The 22093-nt window shown below is 40.4% G+C and overlaps 1 long non-coding RNA gene across 1 annotated transcript in view; it reads left to right on the top strand.

The window, feature by feature from the left end:
- The window catches only part of LOC132816918 (uncharacterized), a 183239-nt gene extending 169549 nt beyond the window's left edge, over nucleotides 1–13690 (top strand). Inside the window, exon 3 of the long non-coding RNA XR_009644830.1 lies at nucleotides 13612–13690. This is a non-coding gene — a long non-coding RNA (uncharacterized LOC132816918). The remainder of the gene's footprint in view (nucleotides 1–13611) is intronic.
- The last annotated feature ends 8403 nt before the right edge of the window (nucleotides 13691–22093 follow it).

Here is a 22093-nt window from a genome sequence, read left to right as displayed (position 1 = left end):
TTGTTTTCTTTGGTGCAGAGAAGGCTGAGGGGGTACCTAATAGGTGTGTACCCTGTTGCAAAGGCCAGTGGCAGGCTGAAAGATTCGGAAACATTCAAACATAAATAAAAGGATACTAAAAAATGAATTAAATGAGCTAAGGTGAATTAAGAAAGGAAACTCACATAAAATATCAAAAAGGATAGCAAATGTTTCTATACGTATGTAAAAGGGAAGAAAATCACTAAGGTGAATGTTGGTCCTTTGGAAGATGAAACTGGAGAGTTGGCAGTCAGGAACATTGAAATGGTAGAGATGTTAAATCGATGCTTTCCCTCAGTTTTCACAGTGAAGGACAATGGTATCATTCCTATTGGAACAAGCAAGTCAGAAGCTATAGAAAGGGTATAACTTAGAACAAGCAATATTGCTAGGGAAAAGGCACTTAGCAAACTATTAGGATTGAGAGCAGACAGATTCCCCAGGTCTGATGGTCTACATACTAGTGTATTAAAAGAAGTAGTGGCAGAGTTAGTGGATCCATTGATTGCAATATTCCAAAATTCCCTGGACACATCAAGGAATTATCGAGGAAGCAATATCCAGACATTTGAAAAGTCAAAACTTTATCCAACAAAGTCAGCATGGTTTTATTAGGGCAAATCGTGGTTGACTAATTTGCTAGAGTTCTTCGAAAATGTAACAAGAAATTGGGTAATGGGGATTTGTAGATGTAATATATTTGGACTTCTGGAAGACATTTGATAAGGTGCCACACAAAAGGTTAATTCACAAGATTGGAACATATGGGAGTGGGGGTAATTTATTAGCTTGGTTAGATGACTGGTTGATGGTCAGAAGACAGAGAGTCAGGATAATTTTTTTTTCTGAATGGCAAGATGTAAATCGTGGGGTGCCACAGGGGTTGGTCCTTGGACCCCAGCTATTTACATTCTATATTAGCAACTTGGATACAGGGATAGAAGGCTCTATAGCCAAACTTACAGATGGCTCAAAAATAGGCAGGACAGTAAACTGCAGTGAGGAAGTAAGAACCTTACAAATGGATATATGTTGGTTAGGAGAGTGGGCCAAAATGTGGCAGATGGAATTTAATATGGATAAATGTGAGGTCACATATTTTGGTCAAAAAATTGGAAAGCAATCTATTATATAGAAGAGGTGAGACTTCAGGATGCAATGTACAGAGGGATCTGGGTATCCTCATTCATGTGTCACAGAAAACTAGCATGAAGGTGCAGCAGATAATAAAGAAAGTGAATGGAATGTTGGCTTTTATAGCTAAAGGAATTGAATATAAAGGGAAGGAGGTATTTTTATGACTATACAAGGTATTGGTGACACTGCACCTGGAGTATTGTGCACAGTTTTGGTTCCCTTATTTGAGGAAAGGTGTAATGGCATTGGAGGCAATTCAGAGGAGATTCACTAGATTGACCTCGGAGATGAGGGGTTTGTCGTATGAAGAGAAGTTGAATAGTTTAGGCCTATACTCTCTGGAATTTAGAAGACTGAAGGGAGATCAAATTGACGTACTCCAGATGATAAAGAGTATGGAGAAAATAGACATGGAGCAGATGTTTTCTCTTGTGGGGCATTCTAGGATGACAAATCATAGCCTTAGGATAAGGGGTAGCAAATTTAAAACAGAGCTAAGGAGAAACTACTTCTCCCAAACTGTGGAATTCACTATCCCAAAGTGCAGTGGATGCTAGGACAGTGAGTAAGTTTAAGGAGAAGTTCGACATATTTTTAATTGTTAATGGGTTGAAGGGACATTGGGAGAAGGCTGGAAAATGGGGATGAGGAGCATATCCATCATGATTGAGTGGCGAAGAAGATTCGATCGGCTAAATGACCTCATTCTGCTCCTATATCTTATGAATTTATGAACTTATGAAGGTGTATAAAATTATACTGGACACAGACAGGGTGGCAGTTGTTCTCTTTAACTGAAGGGTTAATAACAAGAGGGCACATTTTTAATGTGAAAGGCAGGAGATTTAAAGGGGAATTGAAGAAAAAACTTTCACCCAGACAGTGATCTGGAGTGCACTGCCTGGATGGTAATAGAGGCGAGCAACTTCACAACCTTTACAAACTTGATGGATAAGAACTTGAAGTGCCATAACATCTAAGGCTTGAGCCAAGTGCTGGAAAGTGTAAATATAGGGTATGTTTTGTCAGTGCAGACTTGATGGGCCAAAAGGCATCTTCTGTACAGTATGATTCTATTTCATTACCTCAAGGGAATCCCAAAGCATTTTAGAGTCAAAATAATATATCTGAAGTGCAGTCAATGTTGTAATGCTGGAAACATGACAGCTGAGTAGTGCTCAACAAGATTTCACGAAAGAAAATGAAATAAGGGACTAAATCCTTGGTTCTCAGTCTTGTTGAGGAATAAATGTCAGCAAGAGCATTGGGAAAGTTTCTTTGTCCTTTTTCAATTAGTACATGGGATTATCTGCCCCCACTTGAGAGGCAAGATGGGGCCTTGGTTAATCTCACACCGAAAAGATTGTAGACAATTGCAACATTGAAGACCATGATTAAACATATCTCTTATTTCAGTTCCTACTCAGTGATACACTTTCCACAGGTATGAAATTATTGGTAAAGGACAGTGTAAATAAAACATAAACTGAACAAGGAAATCCTCTATGCTTTATGGACTTTTGTCATTTTGTGACTGGAATACAAAGCTAAACAGTCTGAAAAAGAATTTACATTGAGATGTAAAAATGCATTTGCAATTCCAATACTTCTGTTAAAACTAATTATATTTTGTCTAATAAGCCGACAGCATTGCTGTTATGCAAATTCTTGCTAATATCGATTTCTCACAACCCTCATTAGTAGATTCAGTTTTTTTTTCTGTTTATACTTCACAGTCTAAAATGAATTTTGAGTTGATCTGAACAGTAAGTTTAGTTTCTTACTTGAATTTCCCAGTCGTAACAAGACTTCATAAATAGATTCAAAACATTAAAAAGCTTTCCTGGAAATTCTGCACTTTTGAGTGTAAAAGTCTGCAATGTAGATATTTAAACTAAATCAGTCCATTCTGTAATCTCTGGTGTGCTATGTTGTTCCACAAGTAAATTAATGCATACTGCATGTACCAAAGACTACCCTGCAGTCCATTACTACATCTGCATTCTTTGATTTATTTCCAATTCCTCCCAGTTTTGTGTCATCAGCAATCTTGAAAATATCACATTTAATTCTAAACCTTATAAGCAGCTTTTATTTTAGATTAGATTCCCTACAGCGCAGAAACAGGCTCTTCGGTCCAACCAGTCCACACCGACCCTCCAAAGAGTAACTCATCCAGACTCATTTCCCTACATTTATCCCTGACTAATGCACCTAACATTATGGGAAATTTAGCATGGCCAATTTACCTGACCTGCACATCTTTTGGAATGTGGGATGAAACCGGAGCACCCAGGGGAAACCTACGCAGACACAGAGAGAATGTGAAAACTCCACACAAACAGTCGCTCGAGGCTGGAATCAAACTCGTGTCCCTGGTGCTGCGAGGTAACAGTGCTAACCACTGAGCCACTCTGCCAGATAAATTAAAAGCAGAATCACAAATCTCCAGAATAGTACCTGAGCCACATTCAAATTGGCATAGGGTAAATAAGATTAAAGAGGTAAAAGGATAAAGATTGGTTTGAGAGAAATAAATTCCAGTTCAGGATGTAAAGAGGCTTCAAAGTGATTGAGACAAGTCAAATGAAGGAGCAAATATATAGCGGATGCAATATAACATGGACAAATATGAAGTTTACATTTCAGTATGAAAAACAAAATAAAGTGTTATTTTAATAGTGGTAGACTGTGAAATGTTGATGCAGAAAGGGATAAATATCCTTCTGTTAAGGCACGGTATAAACCCCTCTGCTAATTTAAACCCGACACACAGAGAAGCTCACCTCACATTGTAATCTGTTAAGTTTCGAGAGGCAAAGAACTATGCCAGAGGTCACTATTTAAAGTAAAAATTAACAATGTTATTCTTTAAGTCAAGAACATTAAAAAAAACAGCTATTTTCAACTCATTTCTCTTAAACCTATCTTTTACCTCCCACTCCACAACACTGGTCTGATTAAAAAAAAACCCAAATTAAGATTTGTAAAAAAGAGTTTCAAAACCAGCCAGATTTGTTGATTCTCCTTTGTAGATTTCACTCTGTAGGTTTTTGTCTGGTTTTTCCTGGATTGCCTCTTCTTCGGTCTTTTGCTGCATAACTCTTCTTATTGACAGGTATCTTTCAGAGAGCTATTTGGCTAGCAGTCTATACTTGCTAGTTTTCTTGGAAGTTTCCCCCCCTAACTGTTCAAAATATCCAGTTTTATACTCCAAAACATCAGATCATTTCATTGGTTTGATGTCATCAAAACACTAAATTCAAATTCAATTGGACTTTGGTATCTTGGGGCATAATTTAAACTGATTGGCTAAATTCTAATTTGTTGTGTACGATGGCAACTCAGCTGCACTATTGGTTTCATAACCAAATGTTGCATTTTAAATTCTTTCAGCACACTCTGCACCTCTTTATGTCCGTGCCAGCTTACACTCTCTTAAAGGTACAGTACACACCTACACCTTCATAACACTTCAACACCAGTCACTGAATGCTAGCAGATAGTAGGAATGGCATTCATTGCCTATTGTTCTAAAAGGATTTGAATACAGGGGCAATGATGTCTTTTTGCAGTTGTATAGGGCCTCGTATAAACCTTACCTCCAGTATTGCATGTGGTTTTGGTCTCCACACTTCAGAAAAGAGATACTGACCTTAGAGGAGGCTCAGTGGGTTGATGAATGGATCAGTGAGTGAAAAGTTTGATGAGTGCTTGGGCATGGATGAATAAGAGAAAGAAGAATAGGTAGGTGAGTGACTGGGTGAGTAAATGAGTAATTAGGTGAATGAATAGGTGTACGGTGATTGAGAAAATGAGTGGGAGGTAGGCAAATAAATGAGTGGGTAGATAAATGGCTGAGTGAGTGGATGGGACAATGTGTGGTGATTGTGTGGGTGAATGGTGGGCAAGTGAGTGTGACTGTGACGGTCGAATAAAGAGTAAAGATTAGAGTGGTGCTGGAAATGCAAGCAGCATCCTGATGAAGGACTTTTGTCCAAAATGTTAATTTTCCTGCTCCTTGGATGGTGCTGTGCTTTTCCAGCACTACTCTAATCTCTAAAATCTGCAGTACCCACTTTCATCTAATAAAGACTAAGTGAGTGGGAAGACGGGATTGGTGTGCAGTTGGGCTGGGGAGGAGGTGGTGTTAACATGATGCTTGGACCAGGGCTAACAGTCAGTTCGGGAGCTGTTCTTGATAAGGGAGGGTAGTCAATTTGAGTCAGGTTTCTGACTGGTCCTGGAGTGGCTAATTGTACCTTGGTATGGACAGTGGTTAGTCAGTTTGTAGATGGTTAAGAAGGTTAAGTGGATTGGACGCTTGTCAGCTAAGGTGGTTGAGTCTGATCATGTCGGGAGGTTTGGAAGGTTGTAGAAAAGAGAGTTGGGTCAGGCAGATGGTCCGTTCTGGAGTAGTTATGTCAGGGGAGTAATTAGGTTATAATCGATATTTGCTTGGTCAAGATAAGTGATGGTGCTCAGTTCAGTTACACTGGCTAATCTCTGAGTTAGACCATGTACTAACTAGCATCCTATTTCTGGGGTAATTATCTGGGCAGGTCTATGTAGTTCTGGAATCCACATTTGAGGAAGGATGCAATAATGCTGGATGCAATAATGCAGAGTTTCAGTTATAAAGAAGGTTGAATAGACTGGAATCGTTTTCCTTAGAACAAAGGATATTGACGTGGTTCATGATTGAGATTTATAAAATGATGGGAAGCACAAATAAGGTAAACCAGAGGATTTTTTTTTCCCTTGATGGAGGGATTAACGACCAAGGAGGCATAGATTTAATGTAAGGGGCAGAAGGTTCAGAACAGATGTGAGGAAAACCCAGAGAGTGGGAATCTGGAACTGAGGGTGGTCGAGGTAGAACCACAAATTTAAGAAGTGTTCAGATATTCCCTGATAATGCCAAGGGATACAAGTTAAGGACCAAGTGCTAGAAAATGGGATTAAAGTGGTTAGGAGGTTATTTTTTTACTAGCATGAATGCAATGGGCTAAAGGATCTTTTTCTCTGCTGTAAATCTTTGACTCTGAAGATCCTGTTTATTGCTCCCAAGTCTCTGACACTGGGCTTTCCAGGCAAAAAAAACCTTAAATGATAATTTTTTCCACAATGCTTCAAAACTCAAGCCCATAAATTACTATTAAAATGAAACATCTTCATAACAGTCTGCAGACAGCTAGTTCCACCAAGCTAGTATATCTTGTACATTTTTCTAATCTCTCTCAGCTTCACAAAGCAAATCCTGCTATGGGACATCCCATTCTCACAGCTGCATGAACCGAAGAGTAGAACATTACTTCTTCTGAACAACCACAGTTCTCAGGACCATGCTGGTGACCTGACCAATGTTCCCTGCACATGCAGCCGTTCCAATGTTCTGCACACAGCAATTGGTGTCAGCACATCAGTTGCGGTATCAACTCCTGTTCCATTGGCTTTGAAAACACATTCACCAAAAAGAAAATTAAAAGGAACACTAGTCCTGATCCTCACATTTAGAGGTCTACTAAGTCCTGGAATTCTTCCTAAGTTCTAACAGCAGAGAGATAGCCAACAGCTCTTGACTTCTTGCTGAGACCCCTATAAGGAACCTATGTATTTTAGTTGCCTTGCCAGCAGTATAGCTAAATTCATCACTGCCCAACATGGTGACAATCTCTCTCTCTCTGTCTCTGTCTCACACACACACACACACACACACACACACACAAACTTTCCTACTGCCTGTAACACTAAGAAGGTTTCATTACAGCCTTGATAAAAATGCAGAAGCAGAATATTCCCTCTCTACAGAAAAGACTTCTTACATCCATCACCCAGGCTATTCACTCTCTAATGAAGATTTCATACTTTGATTTCCTCTAGGTTCTACATATACTCTGAAGACATTCATATGTCCTCATTTACTCAATTAAGAGTTGCTGAAAAGAATAATTAATATTTCAGACTGGTAATTTTTGAAACTGTTTCTGTATTGTGCAGGTCAGGCATGTGACTTCTTTAAATGAATTTTTCTGATTCCAAATGATTACCCAAGTTGAATAAATCCATTCATTTTATCTTAAACCAGAATGGTCTGACAATGTGATTTATCATTTTTTGGGGTTGTCAGATGGATACATTGAGATACATAGAGACTATCACATTGTGCTATAGAAAGGCAACTGTCTATGGCATACTATTCTTTTAAAGTCAAAAATAAGGATGAGTTTCATTTCACTGAGATGTGAATTGCTTATGGAAACTATTGTTAGGTTATGAATTCTAATTCGCATCTCTAAAAGAGAGATAATGATTTGACCAGGTGCAGCATTTTTGAATAAATTTATCAAACAGGTTGATGTAGATTTTTTTTAAGAGCAGCTCATGGTACATCTATTTTCCATAGTAGCACAGATGTGCTAAAATGAAGTCACTCAATAAATCTTGTTGAAAACTAGACAAAGCAGGTAGAGAAAAACAACAGGATGTTCATGCATTTTCAAGATTTATTTTCTGCATCTTCTTAGTAGGTCATTCTGAAACCTGTCTCTGAATTTCTTCATCCTTTATCAGAAGAACATCATTGTGACTTTGCCTCCATCTAATAGTAGTAAGCCCCCTGAATCAGTTGGGCATTTTTAATTTTTGCACATATAATCCTTGCAATTTGAGCAAGCTTACCAGGTTTTGTGCCGTGGCTTCCAACCCCAATAGAATTTGTTCAAATAATTTTTCTATGTGCTCAGGTTTCACTATGTTATAGTCTCTGCAGCCAAATTGGAGATTTGCTTTCAAGATTCTCTCAAATTCAACTTCAAAATAATGCTTTGGACAAAATGCCATTCATGAAATCTTCTGGAATAACATCAGATATGTAATCAATAAGTATTCTTTATTTATAAGCATGTAAGACTATGATTTTGTTAGGATTCAGCCCAGAAAAGTTGAGAAATGTCTAAATTGTTAAGTACTATCAGAAACAAATGACAACAATGGATTTCCATTGTGTGAATTATACTAACAGTGATGTTCCTCTTTAATGAGACTAGAGTCGGAAAATACCAAAGCAGAGAAACAACTTCATAATTTATGAATCAACAACATGAGGATTTAGGCTGAAATGCAGTGAAATATGGGTTTTTTATAAATTTATCTACGGGGCGGTTAGCACTGCTGCCTCACAGCGCCAGAGACCCAGGTTCAATTCCTGCCTCAGGCAACTATCTGTGTGGAGTTTGCACATTCTATCCGTGTCTGTGTGGGTTTCCTCCAGGTGCTCCGGTTTCCTCTCACAGTCCAAAACATGTGCAGATTAGGTGAATTGGCCATGCTAAATTGCCCGTAGTGTTAGGTGAAGGGGTAAATGTAGGGGAGTGGGTCTGGGTGGGTTGCTCTTCGGAGGGTCAGTGTGGACTTGTTGGGCCAAAGGGCCTGTTTCCACACTGTAAGTAATCTAATCTGTACTGTTTTGAAATATTTACTTCATGGTTCAAATGTTTTAGTCTATGACTTCTAGTGTTAGGAATAAAAGTTTAAGATTTTTGAGAAGATTTGTAGCTCAGGATAGGGTTTAGATTGTAAGTTTGCTCACTGAGCTGGCAGGTTTGCTTTCAGACTTTTCATTACCATGTTAAATAACATCACCAATGAGCCTCCGGTGAAGCACTGGTGTCCTATCCTGCTTTCTATTTGTGCGGCTTGAGCTGTTACCATCAGTGATAGAATTTCCCGTACTTTTTCTCAGAAGTTGGTAAATGGGGTTCAAATTGATGCGTTTATTGATGGTGTTTCGGTTAGAATGCCAAGCCTCTAGGAATTCCTGTGCGTGTCTCTGTTTAGCCTATCCCATGATGGATATGTTGTCCCAGTCGAAGTGGTGTCTTTCTTCTTCTGTATGTAAGGATACTAAGTTAAAAAACACACAACACCAGGTTATAGTCCAACAGGTTTAATTGGAAGCACACTAGCTTTCGGAGCAACGCTCCTTCATCAGGTGATAGTGGAAGGCTCAATCCTAAAATAGAATTTATAGCAAAAATTTACAGTGTGATGTAACTGAAATTATACATTGAAAAATTGATTGTCTGTTCAGCCTTTCATCTGTTAGAATACAATGATAGTTTCACTTCTTTCATGTGTAAATCACAAAACCTTTTTTTTAAAAAGTTGCATTCTCGGGTTAGCTGTTAACAATGGTGATAGCTAGACAATATGTTGAAGGTAGCTGAAAATGTGTTGCTGGAAAAGTGCAGCAGGTCAGGCAGCATCCAAGAAACAGGAAATTCAACGTTTCGGGCACAAGCCCTTTCCTGATGAAGGGCTTGTGTCCAAAACATCGAATTTCCTGTTCCTTGGATGCTGCCTGACCTGCTGCGCTTTTCCGGCAACACATTTTCAGCTCTGATCTCCAGCATCTGCAGACCTCACTTTCTCCTCCAATATGTTGAAGGTGTTAGCCCTATGTGTTCTCTGCCTATGCCATGATGTTTAGATTGATTCTAATCTAAAATGTGAGATAACGGAGTTTTACATAAATTCATGCTGTTTTTGAGCTCAGAGTTTGACATGCATGCATGCAGTGTTTGAGCAAAGTACAATGTAACCCTACAAGTACAAATTCACCCCAAAAATATATGTGTGCATGTGGGTCTTTGTCTGTCTATGGTGTGTGTGTCTGTCTGGGTTGGGGGTTGTGAGTGTGAGAAAGTGTATGTGTGTGTGTGTAATGAGTGCAGAGTATCTTAAGTCTGTGAGAGGGTGCATGTATGAGTGTGGCAGTGTATGTGTGTCTGTAAGGGTGTGTGTGGGTGTCTGTGTGCACGTCTGTGTGTATGTGTGTCCGTGTGTATGTGTGTATAGGAGTGCCTGTGTGTGTAGGAGTGTCTGTGTGTGTGTATAGTGCAATGATAGTCACCTGCAGTGTGACATGAACCCAAGGTCCCGGTTGAGGCCCTCCCTATGGGTACCGAACTTAGCTATCAGCCTCTGCCAGGCCACTTTTCTCTGCTGCCTATCCCGAAGTCCACCTTGGAGGATGGTCACTTGAAGGTCCGAGGCTGAATGTCCTGGACCACTGAAGTGTTCCCCAACTGGGAGGGAACCCTCCTGTCTGTTGATTGTTGTGCGGTGCCCATGCATCCATTGTCGTAGCCTTTGCTCGGTTTCCCCAGTGTACCATGCCTCTGGGCATCCTTGCCTGCAATGTATAAGATAGACAAAGTTGGCTGAGTCACATGAGTACCTGCCATGTACAAGGTGGGAGGTGTCCACACTCTGACACGTCTTGCAGTGACTACCGTGGCAGGGTTGTATGGAGTTGTCCTGAGAGCCGGGCAGCTTGCTATGAACAACGATCTGTTTGAGGTTTGGCGGTTGTTTAAAGGCAAGTAGTGGAGGTGGGGAAAGGTCTTGGTGAGGTGCTCATCCTCATTGATAATGTGTTGCAGGTCACAAAGAATACTAGTAAGGATACTAGCGATAGTTGGTCATGTCTTTTGGTGGCTAGTTGGTGTTCATGCTAGTTTTCTGCCTGTCTGTCTGATCTAGTGTTTATTATAGTCCTTGCACAATGTATGTAGCTCCAACATCAACAACATCCTTACTTACATAAATTTCACAAAAGAGAAGAAGAACAATAACAGACTTCCCTTCCTAGATGTCACAGTGGAACAATTAATAGAGAACTGCAGACCAGCATCTACAGGAAAGCAATACGCACAGACCAGATACTTAACGACAGAAGCAATCATCCTAACACCCACAAACAGAGCTGCATCAGGACATTATTTAAATGAGTCACAACACACTACAGCATCCAGGAACTATTAGCAGCAGAACAAAAATATACAACGTAATTAAGAAAAATGGGTACCCAATAAACACAGTCTGCCAATTCTTAAACAACAAACCCAAACAAGTAGATGCAACACGTCCAGAAACTCTAGCCACACTACCATACATCAAGGACAACTTGGAGATGACTACCAGAATACTCTGACTCCTTGGCATCATGGTGACCCACAAACCTACCAACACACTGAAATAGCCACTGATGAATCTGACCCACAAACCTACCAACAACCAGCAAAGTGAATGTCATTTACCAAATATCCTGCAAGGACTGTAACAAACACTACATCGGACAGACAGGCAGAAAACTAGCCACTAGGATACACAACCACCAACTAGTCACCAAAAGACATGACCAACTATAACGAGTATCCTTACATACAGATGAAGAAGAACACCATTTCAACTGGGACAACATATCCATCATAGGACAGGCTAAACAGAGACACGCACAGGAATTCCTAGAGGCCTAACATTCAAACCAGAACTCTATCAGTAAACATATCAATTTGGACTCCATTTACCAACCTCTGAGAAAAAGAACTGGAAATGATATCACCCACCTTAAGAGACCAAGACACATAAAAACTATGTTTTATTGTACAAAATTAGAAAGCAAATCAATCTAAAACATATGTAGACTATTACATGCAAGGTTAACATAATGAACACAGGTGCTTCACCAGAGGCTCACTGATGATGTTACCTAGCATGGTGATGGAACATCTGAAATCAAACCTGCCAGCTCAGCAAGCAAACTTACATCTACAACATAAAAGATTACAATAGAAAATGCCATAAAGCCAAATGAATCACCCCAACATCTAGCACACTTAAAAAGTTGGGGTCATGTTACTTTAACAGATTAACAGCTAAGAAAGTAATGTAATTAAAATACTGGGCTCTTGTGATTGTCAGAACATAATACAAATCTTAGTTCAGAAAGTTACTGATATTTCTTGAATAGAATTCGATTCAAAGAGATAATACTATACAAATAGCAGGTACTTGACTAACTGGAGATATACTGTCAGCAAAGATTGCAGTAATGGTAATCCAAAGGCATTACAGCTAAATTAGCTATTAAGCAATCAGTAAATGCTAATGTTTAGGTTACAGCAGGCTATGTTGTCATGGAGATGGGTGAAGCTTTCTCTCTTTTCATTTTACAGGGTATGCATTTACTGCAAGATGTTGGTTGCAGCTTGAAGCTGTGAGACTGCTCAAACAAAGTGGTTTCAGTCAACATAAGTGTTGTGAGCAAATTCCAGGCAGTTAGGAAGGAGAGGTCCTGGAAGACATCAATAATTCAATGTACCTGAGTTTGAAGCAAAGGAACTCTATGAGCAATATTTGCATGACGCAGATGAGAATAATTCAAGCTTGAAGAAATTTAGTGCAAATTGGTGAACTTAGGTATCTTATAAAAGCTGATATTATGACAGTAATTAGGTGTGTTGGAGTAGTCTCAGGAGTCTTAGGAAATTTGGTCTTGGGAGAAGAGCTTGAACTACTAAAATGTGAGCAGTCATTAAATAAGTTTGAGTCTGAGGCTTTTGAGGATGTTTCCAAAGCAGAAGTTTAAAAGTGAAGATTTAGAATCTCTTGCAAAGCAAAATGGGTTTTAATGAGAATTGGTGACCCATAGTGTCATTAATGTCGAGTGGGATTGACTTCAATTGTATCAACCATTTAAAATGCAGTTTATGGGGCGTTTGACCACAATTTGGTGTTAATTTATATTTTCATTATGCTCATCTGACATGTATAGTCTACATATATTATAGATTGATTTGCTTTCTAATTTTGAACAATAAAAAGTAGAGTTTTTTTTGTTCAAGTCCACTGAATCTTTTATTATTCCATTCTCTTATTAAATAAATATCTATGATCTCAAATTTCATCCACATTCATCACAAAAAGTTACTGGTCCCTCATCAGATCATAATATAAATTTGGTTGTCGTCTTCACTATCTTAACAGTAAATCCAACAAGATTACAGATTTTGCCCAGGGTTTGGGTTAAAGTTGATGTACACAGTGGGAAATCTGAAGGTTACTGAGAGAGTCAGCCCAGGTTTTTTAAAAATGTTGGATCTTAGAGCATGATTGATGTTCCAGGAAACATTGTTTGAAAACATTTCAGTTGATGAGGTTGAGTGTGCATTATAATTCAAAACAAAAATAACTCTGGACACGTTGTAGGAAACAGCAGTAGCTTATAAATCAGCCTTCTAACATTTGAGTTAACAGAGTGTTGGTTCAAGTCCAACTCCAGGAATAAGACTATAAATGTCTAAGCAGACACTAGTACGGTGCAGAAGGAGTATAGTACTGTAAGAAGTGTCCCTATTCAAATCAAACATTACACTTAATTTTATATCTTTTTGGCAAAGTCCAGGATGCATTGGGGCTTTTGGCCTGACACAAGAGATGACTAGGACTGCTCCTGCAAGAATGCTGAGATATTCATGTCTTGTCAACTAAATAAATACCACATATCATTCCACTGCAATTCTTGCAATAATCCCAACATCAGTTTTATCCAGTGCATAGCACTGCTCACCATTTGCTCCAACGCATTCTCTCTCTTTTATTTTCCAGGTTCTACATCCAAAGTGAAATGCCAAGCTTCTTAAGCAGCTGCCTCCTCGTATTCTGAGCTCAAGATACCAAGGTCTCAAATGAAGCATCAGCATTATAACTCCCGGCAACCCCCATTGGCACAGATTCTGACATTTCGGTGGGAACATTAGGTTTAGAGAGTGTGGGGTAACATTTCATGAATACCTCACTGCAAGAGCACTATAGCTGGAAAAACCAGACCCATTGACATTCAGAGGATTTTTGGGCATCGAGCAATTGGTCAGGACTCAGCAGGGGAGAATCCTATTGTTTTGCCATTCAGAGACTTTGTCCACATGCATTGGGAGGAACAGGAGTGACAGACAGGTAAATGGGACACTTTAGCCCTTGTTGTTCAGAGTTGCACCATTGCAATGAATCATGGGACCATCTGCCCACGTGCATGGACAAGTTGGTGACTGCCATTCAGAGCCAGGTCCGACACACTCAGGGTCTGCTGGAGAGATGCACAAACCTACACCCCACCTCCCTTCACCTGATGAAGGAGTGCTCCAAAAGCTTGTGATTTCAAATAAACCTGTTGAACTATAACCTGGTGTCATATGACTTCTGACTTTGTCCACCCCAGTCTAACACCGGCACCTCCACATCCATCTTCCTAGCCATTGTGAATGAGTTGTTCAGCAATGTCTATATCTGGGAGATACAACATACACAACAGGGAAATGAAAAGATGACCAGGGAACAGGGACCCTGCAGTACATGGGTCAGTGGTATAGGTCAAATCTGACTCTAATCTTATCTTGAATATCTCTCTCTATGAAAGACCTAACATCAGTGGGTTCTGCAGTCTCCTCCCTCACAGATTGAATCAATTACCCCACCCACTCCAAGTTTGTTTGCAGCTGTTTCTTCCCCATTATGTATTTTAGATTTCCAGAATGATATAAGGTAAACATGAGCACACTTCAGTCAGTGGCTTCCAGCCTCTGCCTCAATGTTTGGATGAGTCCCTAAATGTCCAAATCCCTATCCTGGTAGCCCTTATGATGTCACCATTCACTTCCCTCCTTGCCTTGAAGCTGAGGTGCAGCTGACCAAGGAAGAACCCCCTTCCCATCCTTGCTTTACTGTATGTTCCTTTGCAGATCCTGTTGCCCCATCACAATTATCAACCCCTGCAACTTGCAGCTGGCAGTCCTGAAGAATAACTTGCTGAGTCTCCTTCCCACAGTAGCAACCACTCTTCCCTCCCACCCCATTCCCACAGACCCCCTTTCCCATTTGTTTCTGTGGATGAATCCAATGGTCTGATTGTGTCCCAGCGCCTTCAGCAACTCAACCAGTCAACCTCAGGGAAGTGTCCATGTCCCTGATAGGTGTCTAAACATTTTCCTGACCACATTAGCCTTAACTCCCAGAGGAGTCGCTACAGAGCCACAGACTAACCATGACCCATTCCCAGACTATAGAGGCATGAACACTTTTTATGGGAACTTTGGTGACTGCCTCCATTTTCTTCCACTCAAGGGATGCGTGCATAAGAATATAAGAACATAAGAAATAAGAGTCAGAGTAGGCCATCTGGTCCCTTGAGCCTGCTCTGCCATTCAATACGATCATAGCTGATCTTTTCATGGACTCAGCACCACTTACTTACCCAATGACCATAACCCTTAATTCCTTTACTATTCAAAAATCTATCTATCTTCACCTTAAAAAGCATTCAATGAGGTAGCCTCAACTGCTTCACTGGGTAAGGAATTCAACAGTTTCACAACTCTTTGGATGACGAATTTCCTCAACTCAGTCCTAAATCTGCTCCCCTTTATTTTGAGGCTACGCTCCCTGGTTCTCCCTACACCCACCAGTGGAAATAAACTCCCTGTTTCTACCTTATCTATTCCTTTCATTTTTAAAAAAATTTTACTATAAGATCCTCCCTCATTCTTCTAAATTCCAAAGAGCGTATTCCCAGTCTTCCCTCAATCTACTCAATCTTTCTAATAAGGCAACTGTCTCAACTCTGGAATCAAACTATTGAATCTCCTCTGCACCTCCTCCAATGCCAGTTCAACCTTTCTCAAGTAAGGAGACCAAAACTGTGCACAGTACTCCAGGTGTGGCCTAACTGGCATCCTATACAGCTGAAGCATAACCTCTCTGTTTTTAAATTCCACCACTCTAGCAATGAAGAACAACATTGAACTTGCCTTCCTAATTACCTGCTGCACCTGCAAACAAATGTTTCATGCACAGGACACCCACGTTTCTCTGCACAGCAGCATGATGCAATTTTTCACCACTTAAATAAGAAACCATTTTATTGTCATTCTTACCAAAATGGATGACCTCACATTTATCAACATTCTACTCCAACTGTCAGACCTTTGCCCACTCACTTAACCTATCTATATCTCTCTGCAGACTTTCAGTGTCCTCTGCACATTTTCTCTATCACTCATCTTAGTTTTATCTGTGAACTTTGACGCAGTACACTTGATTGTCAACTATAAATTATCTATGTAAATTGTGAAAAATTGTTGTCCCAATGCTGATCCTTGAGGCCTGATTGCCAACCAAAAAACACCCATTTATTCTCACTCTTTGCTTTCTGTTAGTTAACCAATCCTCTATCCATACTAATACATTATCTGTAATGCTTTGCATCTTTACCTTTTATGTGGCATCTTGTTGAATGACTTTTAAAAATCTATATATACCACATCCACTGGTTCCCCATTGTCTCCTGCGCTTGTAATGTTCTTAAACAACTCCAATAACTTAGCTAAACATGACCTGCTGAGATCATGATAAGGCTGTCAGAATTTATCACCTGTCTCCAGTCACCCTTGAGAAGGTAGTGGTGAGCTGACTTCTTAAGTCTATGGAGTCCTTGTGCTACAGGACTTAATATCACAGAGAGAATAGTGACATATTTCCAAGTCATTAGGTTGAGTGTCTTGGAGAGGAGTGGTGGTGGTATTCTCATAAATCAGTTACCCTAATCTATCAGATGGAAGTTGTCAGTGATTTGGAAAATTTTGTGTCAGGGGTTTTGATGAATTTCTGTTGTAGATGATACACACTGTTTCTACGAAGCTTTGGTGGTAAAAGGGGTGCAGGTTTGTGAATGCGATGCCAATCAAGCAGGCACTTTATCCTGGATTGTGTCAACTTACTTGAATGTCATTGGAACTGCACTCAGCCAGGCAAGGGGGAAGTATTCCATCACACTGCTGAGTTCTATCTTGTAGATGGTGGACCAACTTTAGAACTCAAGAGGTGGTTTACGTACTGCAGTATTCCTATCCTCTGACCTGCTGTCATAGCCATTGCACTCATGTAACCAGTTTAGTTTCTGGTCAACAGTAACCCCCAGGATCCTGATAGTGAGGCATTTAGTAATGATAATGCATTGAAAGTCAAAGGATAATGGTTAGATTGTATTTTGTTGGAGTTAGTTGTTGCCTGGCATTTGTATAATGTGAATGTTACTTGCCACTTTTTAGTCTGAGTCTGGATATTGTCCAGGTCTTGTTACATTTAAACATGGACTGCTTTAGTACATGAGGAGTTGCAAATGGTACTGAACATTACTGCCACAAATTTTGAAATCATTAGTGAGTATCCCCACTTTTGAAATTATGATGGAGGGAAGGTCATTGATGAATCCTCGGAAGATTGTTAGATTTAGGACACTAGAATGCTTGTGGTGCAGTTGTAGTGTCCCTGCTTCTGAGCAGTAGGCATGGGTTTAGGTCCCACATGCTCCAGAGGTATATAACAAAATATCTGAACAGGAAAATTAGAAAATATTTATAAGATTCTGCCCATTAAGTTGAAGCCCTCTCAGGTGAATATAAATGATCCCATTATGTAAATTTGAAAGGGACACCCCCTTCCCTCCATCTGTCCACATTAATGACTATTTTCCCATTAAGACACTGAAACAGATTAATACCCTTTGTTTGAAGTTGCCGTACGCAAATTAATTGCTTTGTTTTTCACATTACAGCATTGCCTATACCAAGAGTGCCACAGTAGGATTTAAATCCTGTCCGTAGAATTTTACCCCGATTTCAAGATCATAGTTAAAAAGTGTGGCACTGAAAACGCACAGCAGGTCAGGCAGCATCTGAGGAGCAGTAGAGTCAATCATAGTCCTGGACAATACTATGGCATCATTGCCTCACATCCTCCCAAGACTATCCCTGACTGCACACTCTGGGCATTGTCCAAGTAATTTTCCATTGCACTTAGCCTTTAGAGAATGGCAATAATCATCAGGAATGCAGCTCAAGGTGGACATCATCAGCACCTTGATGTGCCTGGTCTTCAGGTAACCAACACACAGACACTCCAATATCTCTTTTTATCACTTCCACTTGGTCCAAGCACCCTACCCCACGAGGTTCTGTCACATTGAACTATACCACTAACCATCCTTCATGCCCAGGAACCACATTAAACTGTAAAGATGCCCACCTTGCTCTTCTATGCTCCCACAGTGGAAGCTACAGTGGTAGTCACGGCTCATAACTCCATCCTCTCCCACTGTAGACTACCAATCCCTCCAATGCAGCTCTGCATTGCTCTTCACACACACTAAGTTTACCCTGTCACCACCCTTAGTTCAAACACACTGAGTTTAGCCTGTCACCATCCTTGATTCTTACACAGTGAGTTTACCCTGACACCATCCTTGTTTCTTACACAGTGAGTTTAGCCTGTCACTATCCTTGTTTTATGCTAAGTGAGTTTACCCTGTCACCATCCTTGGTTCAAACACACTGAGTTTATCCTGCCACCATCCTTGTTTTATACAAAGTGAGTTTAGCCTGTCACCATCTTTGTTTCATACACAGTGAGTTTACCCACCATTCTTGTTTCATTCACAGTGAGTTTACCCTGTCACCATCCTTGTTTCATTCACAGTGAGTTTACCCCATCACCATCCTTGTTTCTACCTCTACAAAGCCTTTTCCTTTCCCTATGCTGCCACCTCCCCATAGCCTGACTCACCCAACCCTTTGGCAGTGATCTCTTGCTATTCCATAAGTCTCCCTTGCATCCCCCTTAATAACTAATGAATGGCCTACTAAGGCTATATTCACTCCAGCTTCTGACCAACTGTGACAGCCAGCTCCTACACAGATTTCTGACTGGTGTGTTTGCTACTGCCCCTACGTGTGATATGTTATTCTGGTGACTGCTGCTGCTGCCACTAAAGGAGTGATCATTGTCTACACCCTGGAAGACAACCAGACAGATTTGAGTTTGAGTGAGTTTATGTTTTATTTATTGTTGTCAGATGTATCGAGATACAGTGAAAAGTGTAATTTTGCAAACTATTCATGTAGATCGTACCATACAAAATGCATCAGGGTAGCAGAACAGTGTAACAGCCATAAAGAAGGTGCAGAGAAAGGGATCAGAATTAATAATTGAGAGGTCCATTCAATGTCTAATAACTTCAAGGAAGAAGCTGTTTTTGAACCTCCTTGTTATTTGTTAGCATCTTAACTGAATGACAGACTGCGGCTAAGCCCTGAACTGTGTGCAGAATGTGGAGGAACTGACTATCTACCAGGATCCATTGAGCAACACAGCTGACCTTCTTGACTGGACTAGACTGAGGAATAGACTCCATCCACTTAATGACATGGTCATGTGATCGAATACATGAGCTGTAGGTGTTAGATTGATGTCTTGGTGTATCAGACAATAAGGTGTTGCCTCACCTGGAGGGATTCTTAATGAGACAAATCTTCCGTCTGTGTGCCTGCACAAAGTTGCACGGCAGTACTGATAACCTTTGAATCAGGCTGATGTGCCAATGTCAAGGCAAGGTGTAGGTCCTGCGAGGCAGGTGCTAATTGAGTGAGTACTAAAATAGTAAATTAGCAATGTCAAGATGCAGTCTGATTTAACTTATGAGTTGGGTGTTTGTATCTGCATGTAAGGTGTAAGCCTTTCAATGCTTATTGGTAGTCTACCAGGCAATGCAAGTCTGTGCTTCCTAAGTGGCCTGCGTGTATATCAGAAAGGTCCCATGATGTTTGGGATGTTGGAAAATGACAGATGCCAATGTCTGTAGATGAAGAGTGGATGTGGCTGGTAGCCATGGACCATGCCCTGAGATACTGATCATAGTTATAGAGCCATAGAGGATCCTCACAATTAGCAGTAAGTTGAAGTTTCTAGATTGCCAGGAAGTCAATTTAATTATAGTTTTGAGACGTCTAGCTTGTTTCACACATTTGCTCAGATAGGAATACTAATGACACCATGTTGAGGTGTTTATAAGTGGTGTAACAAGCTATTACATCCTATAGTTGCCAACTTGCTGCTGCCAAGCAAGGAACAAATTCAGATACTCAGCAAATGCATAAACGAGACTGTAGGTCACTTCTCACATTGAGATAAGCCTCACTGAATATCTCGCTGGATTCTGCAACAAATCTTGCCATTACTCATATCACTCAGATACCCATTAGATTCTGCAATGCAATGAGTAATGTCTCCTGGCTCATTCTAGCCTGGAATGTGCAAATTAGGGTTGCGATGGAACATTTTGCACTTACTCAGATGAGTACAACTCCAATTACTCTCAAGCGGCTCCACACTATCCAGCACAATGCTACCCGATTTAATGGCATCGTACAGCTTCAATATTCATTCCCTCTAATAGCAACACGCAGGGGCAGCAGCACTATTAACAACTCACAAAGGGTCCTCCAAAAGTATGTTTCAAACCTGTGACCCCGTACACAAGACAGACAAAGTAACCTGATGTATGGGAACAACGAAACCTGTTAGTCGTTAACCATCTTGATTTGGAACTAAATTGTCATTCCTTCAGTGTCAGTGGATAATATTACCGAATTCCCTCCTTAACATTACTATGGGTGGACCTACACCTCATAGCCTGCAGCAGTTTAGGAAGGCAACTCACCACCAATTTATTAAGGTGATAAGATTTGCATTGCAAGTGCTAACTTAACAAATGATGCCTTTATTAGATTAGATTAGATTACTTACAGTGTGGAAACAGGTCCTTCGGCCTGACAAGTCCACACCAAACCGTTGAAGCGTAACCCACCCATACCCCTACATTTACCCCTTCACCTAACACTACGGGCAATTTAGCATGGCCAATTCACCTGACCTGCTCATCTTTGGACTGTGGAAGGAAACCAGAGCACCCGGAGAAAACCCACGCAGACATGGGGAGAACATGCAAACTCCACACAGTCAGTCACCTGAGGCGACTTATGAATAAGCTTAAAAAGTAAGTACCTCACATAGTATCTCAATCAAACCCTCTGTTTTCATACTTAAGTCACCTTCTTGGTCTCTAATTGATTTCATTCATTCTTTTACCAGCCTTTGTCCACTTATATGACTGAAAAGACTTTTGGGTTCATTTTTATGCTAATTGCCAGTCCTTCCTCATATTTTCTATTCTCTGCTCATCGCTTTTGTTACTTCCTTTTCCTTTTTCACTGACCTTTCTGTATTCAGCCAGCTTCTCACTTTTGTTATCAATCTGATATTTGCATACACACCCTTTTTCTGCTTTACCTTACTCACAAGCGATTTTGTTATGCAGGCATATCTAGTTTTGTTTGTTTTACCTTTCCTTCTTCTAAGAATATAGCTTGATTATATCTGAAATATATTTTTTTTAAATGCAACTCATTTTCCATTACAGTTTTATGTCAATTTTTTAATCCTATTTTCCCGGGCCCAGATTTGTTCTCACTACACTAGAACGACAGTGTGACAGACCCTTCGGTCCAACTCATCCACGCTGATCACTTATCCTAAATTGATCTAATCACATTGCCAGCATTTGACCTATGCCCCTCTGAACATTTCCTATTCATCTACCCACCCAGACGTGTTATAAATGATATAATTGTAACAGCCTCAGACACTTTCTTCTGGCAGCTCATTCCATATAGGCACCACCCTTTGCACGAAAAGGTTGCTCCTTAGGTCCCTTCTAAATCTTTCCCCTCTCATCTTAAACCTATGCCCTCTACTTTTGGACCCCCACCTCGGGGAAAAAACCTTGTCTATTTCTCCTATCCATGCCCCTCATGATTTTATAAACCTCTATAAGGTCATCCCTCAACCTTTGATGCTCCAGGGAAAATAGCCCCAGTCTATTCACCATCTCCCAATAGCTCAAACCCTCCAAACCTGGCAACATCCTTGTAAATCTTTTCTGAACCCTTTTAGGTTTAACAACATCCTTCCTGTAGCAGGAAGACCAGAATTGCATGCAGTATTCCAATAGTGGCATAACCAATGTCCTATACAGCTGCAACATGACTTCCCAACTCCTATATTCATTGCACTGACTAATAAAGACAAGCATACCAAACACCTCCTTCACTATCCTATCTACCTGCAAGTCCACTTTCACAGAACTATGAACCTGCACTTAAAGGTCTCTTTATTCTGCGACACTCCCCAGGACCTTATCATT

The sequence above is a fragment of the Hemiscyllium ocellatum genome, chromosome 6 (assembly GCF_020745735.1).
Source record: "Hemiscyllium ocellatum isolate sHemOce1 chromosome 6, sHemOce1.pat.X.cur, whole genome shotgun sequence".
NCBI classification, from domain to species: domain Eukaryota; kingdom Metazoa; phylum Chordata; class Chondrichthyes; order Orectolobiformes; family Hemiscylliidae; genus Hemiscyllium; species Hemiscyllium ocellatum.
The sequence above is the reverse complement of the archived record's forward strand: the minus strand, read 5'-3'. Positions and strand labels throughout refer to the sequence as shown.